The sequence below is a fragment of the Bidens hawaiensis genome, unplaced genomic scaffold (assembly GCF_021521415.1).
Source record: "Bidens hawaiensis isolate Kalapana, Puna unplaced genomic scaffold, B.hawaiensis_p1.1 tig00003430_1, whole genome shotgun sequence".
Taxonomy (NCBI): Eukaryota; Viridiplantae; Streptophyta; class Magnoliopsida; order Asterales; family Asteraceae; genus Bidens; species Bidens hawaiensis.
This window is the reverse complement of record NW_027491191.1, coordinates 420,719-433,926: the sequence shown is the minus strand read 5'-3', so window position 1 is coordinate 433,926 and position 13,208 is coordinate 420,719. Positions and strand designations below refer to the sequence as shown.

Genomic DNA, 13,208 nt, shown 5'->3' with positions numbered 1-13,208 from the left:
ATAACGGTGCACATTGCTAGATGTCACCTCCTATCAGACTCCGCCATGTGTCCATTCAGATAGAAGGAAACATCTTCTAGATAATGACAGCTGCACCAATCACATTCCCCTAACCACCGACTATAAATACCCAGCTCATCATCATGAGGTATTCATTCACACTTCACATATTACATCAATCATTTAATACTTTCTCTCTCTAAAAAATCGTACTTATTTTCACGCCAGAGGGTGATTATGGGAAAACCCTCACTCTTGTCCTTTCCGTAACGAGCTCACGGTGGTTATGTTTGCAGGTTACCACTATCGGAGTTTCTTAGATCCGGGCTTCAGTTAACCTAATTCTAATTCCATCACACACACCTGGTGAAAATATTGATCTAACCTATACAGGTTTGGATCCGTATTTCTTCACCAATATTCTACCAATATTCATTTTTTAGATCAATGCCAAGCTTGGGTTAACAAGGGGTAACTGAGGTTTATGAAATAGGCTTGGTTATTTTGATTTGTTTCTTCGGGTCATTGGAATAACAATAGGATAGTGTTATTGGGTTTGGAACAGAAAATGGATGAGAAAGGAGAAATTGGCACATGAGATCTCGGGAATTGAGACACTATATATCGAGTCTTTTTTCAACCAGGATCCTTAATGGGCCCTTTGAGTCGGGTATAGGGTTAGTATCGGGATTAGGCTAGGGAAAGTAGGGGTAGGACTTGGGGTGTAGTAAGATCGGCCAAAAAGAAAAAAAGAGAGTTGAAGATAAAAGATCTGTTATCAATTTATCATATATTAGTTTTGTTAATATATATTGTATAACTTTTATGTTTATCTTGTTTAATAGGTTATCTTTTCTATGTTTAGTCTATGTAGGGTTACACGATTGCTTTGTTTTCAACAGATTATGCTTTGATAAAGGCGTGTGATCATTCACTTCGAATCATTTGAATAGGAAACATCCATTTATTAAGCCACTAGTTTGAGCCCCGTGTATTACACGGGGAATTGATTAACATTTTCAAATTTTGAACATTAATCAAAATACAATCGACAACACAATTATCATATATTGTTAATAAAATTACAATTTATATTAAAATTATATGAATTATTAAAGAAACATTACACAAATATTTACTAATAAGAACAAATTACTTGTACAATACGTTTGCAGTTGTGTTGGTCAATATACCTAGTTTATCAATAATCAAAATTAGTCAATGCCTGCCTGTAAATCTTGACAAAGTGATATAGATGTCCGTGTGAAAACACGGGTTCTTTCAAGTACAAGCCAACCATATATAATAAAACAAAATTATGTATTAAATCTTAATCTTAAATATATATAAACGGAATCTTCTTAAATTCTCTCAAACCACCAGATTGCTTTATTGGTAAATGAAGGTTTATCATGCATTTAAACTGAATTCACGGGTATGGGTCTCACCAAACCCAGATAACCTTTTAAACGGGTTATAAAATCTCATTATATTAAAAATTAATCTCATCAAATATTTTATATGAAAATCCTATAAAATAGGGATACACTAAAAATTAATATCCGGATTTTTTTAAAGATACTATTTATAATTAAGAAACAATTTTATAGTAAAAAAACCGGGTCATGGGTCTCACCAAACCCATATAGCTTTATTAAATCGGGTTATAACATCGCATTTATTTGTGAAACACTTTCATCACCAAATCATAAGTATATTAATAACTTCCCAATAAATAAAATTAAAATCCAAAAAAATATATTAATATTAGAAATGAATAATATAAAACAATCTCATATTACAGGGAACAAAAGCTAGTTATATATATGATAGCTAAGAAAAGAAGAACATGATTCTAGCCTTCCAAAACGAACCAAAAGAATAAATTTAAATGGTTAGTATGTCGATAAACAAATCTATGATATTGTAGTCAATGTATATAATGAAAATTCTCTCTGAAGAAAGTATTTTAATTGACTTTTATTTTATATACCTGAAAATACTAAAAAAAATATTAATAAATCAATGTTCCGACCACTTCAATCCCATTTGGCATGTTCTTTTTCTATAGTTAAATTGCTTCATTTTATTACTTAAGGATAAACATGACGTTAAAATATAAACAGGAGAAATAAAGAAACATTAACGCACTTGTTTTATATATAAATAAGAATAAAGCTATTTTTTGTTAGGTAATGACCCACATGGGATCCAAATAACAAAATGGGTCTAAAATTGTGAGGATGGTTGAGAGAGTGACAAGTGGCACATAGTAGTATTCTTTTATTGTAGTAGTAGATTTGCCATTTAAATTTACTTTGGCATGTGCACCGCTTTTATAATTTATCTCTTTTTTATGAAAATATATATTTGATTTTGAGTTAGATCCATTGTTTATGAAAATATAATTTAAAAGCATTCATATCTCATTTTCTATCTTTATAATTTAAAATAAGGGTTAGACTAAACGTACCCCCTTGTGTACTTGTCATACCTCATCTCCTAGACTTTCATTTCTTTAACAATTTTATTTGACATATTAATACCCTCTAATATTTTTAGTCATTTCAGGTCTCCTTTTAAAATATCAAATCAAATACTCAAAATTTATTTTTTATTTTTTTTATTTTCTCTCTTTATGTTTATTGTTCTTTATAATAATAATATTTATTATAATTATAAAGTGTATTTAAAGAATAATGATATAACGCTTTTATAAAAACGATAAAACTTTTTGTATATATTTATCTTATCATATGCCTCACACCCGACAAAAAGATCATTTAAATAATTTTTGATACATTCGAAAGCATGAAATTAATGTCACATGAGAAAAAACCAACTTGTTGATCAAGTGGTATATTGTTTAATCTGTTTTATTGATAAAAATAAATGTGTTTCTTTTTTAAAGTAAGTTATCTCTAAAAATTATTTTAAAATTTAAAAAGAAAAACACTCCCTATAAGTATTAAAACACTTGTATAAAAAAAATGTTTTTATTCTTTTTAGTTTTAAAAAGCGTTTTTAACATAAACAATTTTTTTGTTATTTAAAAAACAAAAAAAAGTGTTTTATAATATAAAAAAAGATTAAAGGAAAATAAAAACTCTTTAAAAATAAATAAAACTTTTTTTTAATTAATAATGATAATAAAAGATGATAAAATGACAAAGAATAAACATAAAGATTTCAATTGTATTAATGTAAAACTTGAAAGAGGAGGAGAAGGTATGTTTACTAAAAATGAAAGGGAGTGGGGTACGTTTAGCAACACCCATTCAATAACTATAATCGATCTTTCTTTTAAATTATTTCTAATTTTATAAAAATCTTCGACATCTTATTCTTCATCTACATCTCTGTATTTATTTTTTATTATTTATTTCTCTTTCTTCTGTGCTTAATATACAACCAATAATGCTTATGGTACAATTAAAAATGGTTATTTAATTTTTAGAAATTTGTATATATAGATTCATTATCCCTTAATTTTTAAATTTTTGAGATTGAGAAAGAGAAATACACATTCTTTAAACGTTAGAGATAGTGATGTTTGTAGAAAATAAAATGCGGATGCTCTAAGACCATGCGTAGTGGTAGGGGAGAAGTGTGTCACATGGCACCGAGTCAGCAAAAAAAGGATTGTATATTAGGGGTGTAGTGGTGTGGGAGAAATTGGGGTGATGTGTCATAATTTTAGTGGGTTTATAAACGTGTGTTGGGCCCCACATATTACACCGAGAAATATTTCTCGACCTTCCTAATCTCCATCCACTTCTCCAGCGGGGAAAAGTGCCCCCCCCCCCCCAATCTTGCTCCACTACGGAGAGTCTAAGGACATTCGCATTGGAGTCTCCTTGTACATATATTCTATATAAAAATAGATAAAAACATATAGAAACAACAAAAACACCACTATATTAGAGCATTAATTCTTGCTTTTCCATCTCTAAAACTATATTAAAAATCATTATATTTTTCTTATCTTTTTAATTAAACAATATTTTTTATACCTTTATAATTACATTTTTTTTTCTTTAACTCACAACCACTTTCAACAAATATTAAAAAATTAACAGAGTATGAAAAATGTCTCTCCAAATTTACTGAAGAACAATTACACTTTTCCTCTCCGCCACTCACAACAACTTACAAACGCACTCTAAAATATAGACTTACCACTTAACACTAACAAAATTTAGTGGAGTTGTTAGTAGGGATGAGATTTTTTTTCCGAACACTCGTACCCCGTTTAGTACCTGTACCGATACGTGTACATGTACTTGTAACTGTACGAGTCTATTTGGTACAGGTACCCAATTTTACTGATTTTTGGTACATGTACTTTCAGATATAGGTACGGGTACTCAGAACCCGTTAGGAATATGTAAAAATTTAGAAATTCGGTTTGGTTCGTTTTTTTTTTATTTTATGCAAAACCAAAATCGAACAGTAAGTTTGGCTTTTACAAAACATAAAGCCAAACCATCGGTTTTTGTTTTAGTTCGTTTTTTCGGTTTTGGATCGGTTTTTTAAGTTTCTTACACACCCCTAGTTAATTCTGGTTTGAGGTTGTGTTTGTGTTCATGGGACTGATTTCCAACATTATACCTGTTTGTAATTGAAGTACTTTGACTGCAATTTGTGTGCCATCTTGTAATGATCCTTTGTATACTCGTCCGTAGCCTCCGGATCCGAGCAGTCTCTACTCATCGAATCCGTTAGTTGCGTCTGCGAGCTCCTTATATGTGATTCGTGGAAAGTTATGAGTCGGATCCGGTTGCGATTTTGCTCTAGGTTGTGCGTTAGGTCTGACATTTCGTTTTAGATATCTCCATATCATCACACAGCAGACTGTTGCTAGCAGGACTGATGTTACTATACTTACGTAGAACACCGTTAGAAACGCGGTTGAATGGAAGAATTTCTTCTTGTGAGAGCAGGATTTGAGGCCGGAAACGTTGCCGCATAAGTTACGATTCCCTAGAAACGATAGACTAGTGATTACTGAAAATATGCCTCCAGTTGGAACCATTCCTTGGAAGTTGTTGTAGGACAGGTTTTGAAAAATCTTAAGGTTTGGATTTGGCTTAAACTTGTAGGGATATAGCCTGATAGACTGTTGTTAGATACATCGAATGTTACGAGACCGGTAAGCATGCTTAACGAGTCTGGAAGCTGACCTTGAAACGAATTGTTGGACAGATCAAGAACGGCTAGGTCCATGTAACTGTTGATTTTGGGGAAGATGGTTCCGTTTAGGTTATTGTTCGAAAGGTTGATTTCTTTGATGGTTTTCATGTTGCTGAGCTCACGGGGCAGTGGTCCTTGAAGGTTGTTATTAGAAAGGTTTAAGAATATTGCGTTTTGGCTCATGGCTGTTAGTAAGTTGGGAGGTATGGTTCCGGTTAATCTGTTGTACGACAGGTCTAAACTGGATAAACCTGTGCAGTTTCCTAAACTTGAAGGTATTGTTCCTGAAAGCTGGTTGTTGTTTAGAAAAAGTGAGTTTAGAGCCACCAAATTCCCAAATGTTTCAGGGATATTACCGGTGAATCGATTATGTGACAATTCAAGTTCACCCAAATGAGGTAAATACCCGATTTGTTTTGGGATTTCGCCTGTGAAAAGATTGCCAGACAACCAAAGCGTATCTAGTCTCGACAACCGACTGATTTCTGGTGATATTGTTCCATTGAGATTATTTGATGACAAATTGAGATAAAATAGGTTTGTAAGATTAGCAATGACAGGTGGAATGGAACCATAGATGGTGTTTTCTTGTAGCAGTAAGTAGCTAAAATTAATACCAAATTTTCCAATGGAATCTGGGAGGGTCCCACCTAACCCCATACCCGCTAACTCGAGCTCCTTTAACATGGTGCAATTTGAAGTTGCGGTGAAAAAGACATCAAGATTCGTGTTTTGATCATGACTGATCATACAGTTATATAATAAATGAAGATTTAGAAGCTTGGTGAGTTTTGAAACTAGCTTTGATGGTAATTCACCTGAAAGATTGTTGAACTCAACATCAATATTGTACATTTTGGAAGCGTTTGATAACGAAAACGGGATCTCACCAATGAATTGATTGTTGTACAGATTCAGATTCCAAAGATTCGGGCAGTTCCCGATTTCTGATGGAATCTTTCCACCAAGAAGATTGTATGACAAATCAAGGTTCGATAGTAACGTGCAGTTTGAGAATAAAGATGGTGGAATCTCACCGTGTAATTGGTTGCTACCGAGATCAAGAAGAGTGAGATTCGATAAAGAAGATAAAGATTCTGGGATTGAACCATCAAGATTGTTAAGATCAAGAAGAAGCTGCTTAAGATGGCGTAAAGACGAGATTTCATACGGGATATTTCCATAAAACCCGTTATTTGAAAGATTGATTTTTCGAAGGGCGGTAAGATTTGAAATCACAGGTGAAAACGGGCCCACGAGTCCGGTTCCAACGAGCTCGATTCGCCTCACGCGGTTTCCATTTCTGCAATGTATCCCTTTGAAGCTGCAAACTTCAGTAGTTTCATTCCAGTTTGAAAGCACCGATCGTGGGTCTATTTTTATACTTTTCTTGAATTCCAAAAGCGAATCTTTATCCGTTTGAAGCGAATGTTGACGACTCGTGCTTCCCAATACTAAAACTTCAAACACGAAGAACATGAAGAAGATTGTAGTACTATGGAAGGTCATTTCTGATAGTGGCTAATTGTTACTATGTGTTTGTGTATAAATAGTTGATCTTGGGATGGGAGGTTTTAAATGGGCTAAAAAGTATGGTTTTGTTCATGATGAGTAGATAATCACTAAATAGTTGGTGGAGAATGATAGCAACAAAACTAACATAGTAACCAGCAAGTTGACTTATTTTTTTGATATAACCTTGTTGCCACTTCTAAAGGTCTTGTGAGGTAGAAACCATTCATTATAGGATATGAGAAAAAGTTTTTGTGGCTATTGGACAAAAGGAAGATTGTCAAACGGATCTTGTGATTTCATATGTGTTTTTAATGGGAAAAGCAATATGAAAAAGGGTTTATCTAGGCTTTCAATTTTAATCAACATAATGAGATCAAGTTGGCATACTCTAGATCAATCAGTTTGTTGAGGTTATGTTAGATTAGACCGTATTCTTTGGTTTCCTGGTTACAGGTATGCCAATAACATTCGTAGCTCATTTATGTTGTAATCATGGTTGCTATTTTAGTTTTCAAACTCGGGTGATTTTAAAAGATCTTGAGGTGTGGTAGGATGACACCAAGACTGATATTGGTAATCCTAGTTTCATATCTGATTATATAACCGTGTTCATTACCCGGTCCAAGGCCCATTGGGTATTAGGCATACTCGTGGCTATCGAGTATGCACGTTATTTGTTAAAAATAATAGATGTTGGGATTTCAAATAAAAGTTAATAAATTACATGCAAATCTTCATCACAATATCTACTATATATATATATATATATTAAAAAGCAAGAGTTGATGCCCTCTTTATAATCACTATTCATCAATCTCTTGGCTTAGTTTACCCTCTTTATAATCACTATTCATCAATCTCTTGGCTTAGTTTATTACACGTCTTCTTTTTCTAACACCCTCTTGGCTTGGGTTATTATACGTCTTCTTTTTCTAACACCAGTTATTGCCTTGTTATATATAAATTCCATAATAGTATAAATCTGGGGAAAAAAATGTAAGTTCATACAAGATATAAATGATATTATCATAAATGTATCCTAAAATGTTCATTTCCCATGTAATAAAGCTATTAGGATTAAGTATTACTAGATATAGGGTCAAGATTAAGCGAAAACTAAAATTTTATACGCATAATGTTTCAGGTAATCGAACAAGGCGTCATCTAATACTATACCTATACTCAAACAGTCAAACTTTAAAAATGTCATATCTGGTCTAATACCCGATATATTTGTACCGAATGTTTCATGTTTCGGGTATTCACGAACGGTTAAATTGTTAAATAAAAAATTGTCGGTGGTGTTTGATTCAAATATAAGTTGAATCAAATAATGAATACCTAAACGATAATAGGAAAAAAGAAAAGGAAGAATAAAAAAACTACCAAATTTTATGATAAATGAACTATGAAAGTGGTTTCTCCTCTTATAGTATAACTTAACTTTATTGTGACAAAACACGTGGAAAAAAACACGAGTTAAAAAATGTTAAAGTTGGAAATAAAGGGTTAATAAAAATATAGAATGGTAAATGAATGCCTAATGCTAAAATGATGGCATGGCAAGTTGTTGAAACTTTTTGGTGTACTAATTAGCCAATATTTGGTGTTTTTAGAGTGAGTGTTTATTTTATTAATTAGGGTACTTTCTGTTATTTATAAACCATGTCGACGTTTGGTGGAATTTTAACATGTGGCTTAAATGGCTATTATCTTTTTTAATATATGTAATTCCTGTTCTATTTTTTTTAACAGTTAATAATGAACAAAATGATTCAATTAGAATAGAGAGACAGATAGATAGACAAGCTGCAGCGCCACGCTCTTTTGAAATGCAAAACCAATCATACTGAAAACAAAGTTAAAGTTTCCATAAAAAGTAAAATGTTATATTACCTTTTTTTAACTTTTATATATTGCTTACAACTTCAAAAGAAAAAGGCTTATTTTGCAATAATAATAATAATAAAATAAAAAAAATCTAATTTAAAATCTCAATTAACCTTAACAAAACAAAAGGCAGTCTCAAAAGTCAACAATAAACTACAAACATTTTCAAAATCTTCATAGTATACAAGTATACAACAACAACAACAAAAAAAAAAAGAAAAAAAAGACAAACTTAGGTCCAGGACCGTCTTCTAAAATTTAAATACCCCGATCGAGCTAAAATAAAAAGACCCGTAGGTCTTAACGAAAATTTTTTATTCGCTAATGTACATAGATAAAACTTTTATCGACCGGTTTATTATAAGTAGAAACTATTCTGAGCATGTAATTATCTCATAAACCATTGCAAATAACCTTATTTTTAACACCAAAAAACATATATATGTAATATGTATAAAAAGGTTTGTGTCCCCGAAACTTATGTGCCCCGACTGATGATGTGGCTCGCACACCCTCCGAGACTCCCCTGCTTAGGTCAACAAATTCTATTCCAAATCACTAATTTTTGTCAACAAATTCTGTCGTTTTTCTCCCCTTTAAACAAGTCTTAGAATAAACATCATAATTAGTAAAGAATTTGTAGGACATGGTCACATTTTATTTAAAAAAATAAAATAAAATAAAATAAACGCTAACGATACTCTCGTTAGTAAAGGGAAATATTCTAGTACAATACCGTTTACAAAAATAAATAAATACAAACTTTTATATTCAAAATTGATATGATCCAAAGTCTTTAGCGGGTAGGTTAACAAGTCTTCATATAGTATCCTTATCTTGTGTCTTTATCACATTTGGTCTTCAACTAAGCGCCTTGACAAAAACAAAAAAAGCAAACAAAATGTTGACGGTTGTAGCTGAGGATTTGTGTTAAACACGAGTCCCTTAAAACAGATTTCGTGTCTCCACTAAAGAGTTCGTCTGTCTCCCAGGGTACAACAGCCGAAGCAGTATGTACTGCCGGAAAAAGCTACGCGCCTGAGGTTACATTGGGTATATCGATGTTCTTGAAAAAGGAATAGATTAGAATAAGGTGGTGAAGGAATCAAGTAGAGAGTGTTCCTCTCTAACCATATGGATTTTTGAGTGAACACCATGTTTTCACTTCTTTCAAATGAGGCACAAAGCCAACTATATGTTCAAGAGTTAAAAGAAAACAAGTGTCTCACTTAATTAGTGACTTAATGTAATAATAAAAACTCATTAAGTGTCATCAAGCCACTTTACTCAAGAGTTTCACCAAACCAAGAGGTTTATATTATTATTACAATAACTAATTTCCATTCACATTTTCTAATTTTTCCAACAGAATTTTCATTTTACCAATAGAAAAATATTGTTGTACATTACTGTTACATCTTTGCCTAGGGTTACAACAAAGTAAAAATAAATGGTGCACAAGAAAGTAAGAAGTGGCGGATCCAAAATTTTCTCACATGGGTTGGAAATTTTTTGTATCCTTTGTGTCTTCATCACATTTCGTCTTCAACTAAGCTCCTTGACTACAATAAAAAAGCAAACAAAATGTGGATGGTTGTAGCTGAGGATTTGTGTTAAACACGAGTCCCTTAAAACAGATTTCGTGTCTCCACTAAAGAGTCCGTCTGTCTCCCAGGGTACAGCAGCCGAAGCAGTATGTACTGCCGGAAAAAGCTGAGCGCCCGAGGTTACATTGGGTATATCGATGTTCTTAAAAAAGGAATAAATTAGAATAAGGTGGTGAAGGAATCAAGTAGAGAGTGTTCCTCTCTAACCATATGGATTTTTGAGTGAACACCTTGTTTTCACTTCTTTCAAATGAGGCACAAAGCCAACTATATATTCAAGAGTTAAAAGAAAACAAGTGTCTCACTTAATTAGTGACTTAATGTAATAATAAAAACTCATTAAGTGTCATCAAGCCACTTTACTCAAGAGTTTCAAAAAACCAAGAGGTTTATATTATTATTACAATAACTAATTTCCATTCACATTTTCTAAATTTTCCAACAGAATTTTCATTTTACCAATAGAAACAGATTGTTGTACATTACTGTTACATCTTTGCCTAGGGTTACAACAAAGTAAAAATAAATGGTGCACAAGAAAGTAAGAAGTGGCGGATCCAAAATTTACTCACATGGGTCGGAAATTTTTTGTATCCTTTGTGTCTTCATCACATTTGGTCTTCAACTAAGCGCCTTGACTACAACAAAAAAACAAACAAAATGTTGACGGTTGTAGCTGAGGATTTGTGTTAAACACGAGTCCCTTAAAACAGATTTCATGTCTCCACTAAAGAGTCCGTCTGTCTCCCAGGGTACAACAGCCGAAGCAGTATGTACTGCCAAAAAAAGCTACGCGCCCGAGGTTACATTGGGTATATCGATGTTCTAGAAAATGGAATATATTAGAATAAGGTGGTGAAGGAATCAAGTAGAGAGTGTTCCTCTCTAACCATATGGATTTTTGAGTGAACACCTTGTTTTCACTTCTTTCAAATGAGGCGCAAAGCCAACTATATATTCAAGAGTTAAAAGAAAACAAGTGTCTCACTTAATTAGTGACTTAATGTAATAATAAAAACTCATTAAGTGTCATCAAGCCACTTTACTCAAGAGTTTCAAAAAACCAAGAGGTTTATATTATTATTACAATAACTAATTTCCATTCACATTTTCTAAATTTTCCAACAGAATTTTCATTTTACCAATAGAAACAGATTGTTGTACATTACTGTTACATCTTTGCCTAGGGTTACAACAAAGTAAAAATAAATGGTGCACAAGAAAGTAAGAAGTGGCGGATCCAAAATTTTCTCACATGGGTCGGAAATTTTTTGCATCCTTTGTGTCTTCATCACATTTGGTCTTCAACTAAGCGCCTTGACTACAACAAAAAAGCAAACAAAATGTTGACGGTTGTAGCTGAGGATTTGTGTTAAACACGAGTCCCTTAAAACAGATTTCATGTCTCCACTAAATAGTCCGTCTGTCTCCTAGGGTACAACAGCCGAAGCAGTATGTACTGCCAGAAAAAGCTACGCGCCCGATGTTACATTGGGTATATCGATGTTCTTGATAAAGGAATAGATTAGAATAAGGTGGTGAAGGAATCAAGTAGAGAGTGTTCCTCTCTAACCATATGGGTTTTTGAGTGAACCCCTTGTTTTGACTTCTTTCAAATGAGGCACAAAGCCAACTATATATTCAAGAGTTAAAAGAAAACAAGTGTCTCACTTAATTAGTGACTTAATGTAATAATAAAAACTCATTAAGTGTCATCAAGCCACTTTACTAAAGAGTTTCACCAAACCAAGAGGTTTATATTATTATTACAATAACTAATTTCCATTCACATTGTCTAAATTTTCCAACAGAATTTTCATTTTACCAATAGAAACAGATTGTTGTACATTACTGTTACAACTTTGCCTAGGGTTACAACAAAGTAAAAATAAATGGTGCACAAGAAAGTAAGAAGTGGCGGATCCAAAATTTTCTCACATGGGTCGGAAATTTTTTGTATCCTTTGTGTCTTCATCACATTTGGTCTTCAACTAAGCGCCTTGACTACAACAAAAAAGCAAACAAAATGTTGACGGTTGTAGCTGAGGATTTGTGTTAAACACTAGTCCCTTAAAACAGATTTCGTGTCTCCACTAAAAAGTCCGTCTGTCTCCCAGGGTACAACAGCCGAAGCAGTATGTACTGCCAGAAAAAGCTACGCGCCCGAGGTTACATTGGGTATATCGATGTTCTTGAAAAAGGAATATATTAGAATAAGGTGGTGAAGGAATCAAGTAGAGAGTGTTCCTCTCTAACCATATGGATTTTTGAGTGAACACCTTGTTTTCACTTCTTTCAAATGAGGCGCAAAGCCAACTATATATTCAAGAGTTAAAAGAAAACAAGTGTCTCACTTAATTAGTGACTTAATGTAATAATAAAAACTCATTAAGTGTCATCAAGCCACTTTACTCAAGAGTTTCAAAAAACCAAGAGGTTTATATTATTATTACAATAACTAATTTCAATTCACATTTTCTAAATTTTCCAACAGAATTTTCATTTTACCAATAGAAACAGATTGTTGTACATTACTGTTACATCTTTTCCTAGGGTTACAACAAAGTAAAAATAAATGGTGCACAAGAAAGTAAGAAGTGGCGGATCCAAAATTTTCTCACATGGGTCGGAAATTTTTTGCATCCTTTGTGTCTTCATCACATTTGGTCTTCAACTAAGCGCCTTGACTACAACAAAAAAGCAAACAAAATGTTGACGGTTGTAGCTGAGGATTTGTGTTAAACACGAGTCCCTTAAAACAGATTTCATGTCTCCACTAAATAGTCCGTCTGTCTCCTAGGGTACAACAGCCGAAGCAGCATGTACTGCCAAAAAAAGCTACGCGCCCGAGGTTACATTGGGTATATCGATGTTCTAGAAAATGGAATAGATTAGAATAAGGTGGTGAAGGAATCAAGTAGAGAGTGTTCCTCTCTAACCATATGGATTTTTGAGTGAACACCATGTTTTCACTTCTTTCAAATGAGGCACAAAGCCAACTAT

General features: G+C 33.0%; 1 pseudogene; it reads right to left on the bottom strand.

Annotated features, from left to right (window-relative positions):
• Nucleotides 1–4,555: 4,555 nt before the first annotated feature.
• On the bottom strand, nt 4,556–7,078 carry LOC143623392 (putative leucine-rich repeat receptor-like serine/threonine-protein kinase At2g24130; annotated as a pseudogene).
• Between the last annotated feature and the right edge of the window lie 6,130 nt (nt 7,079–13,208).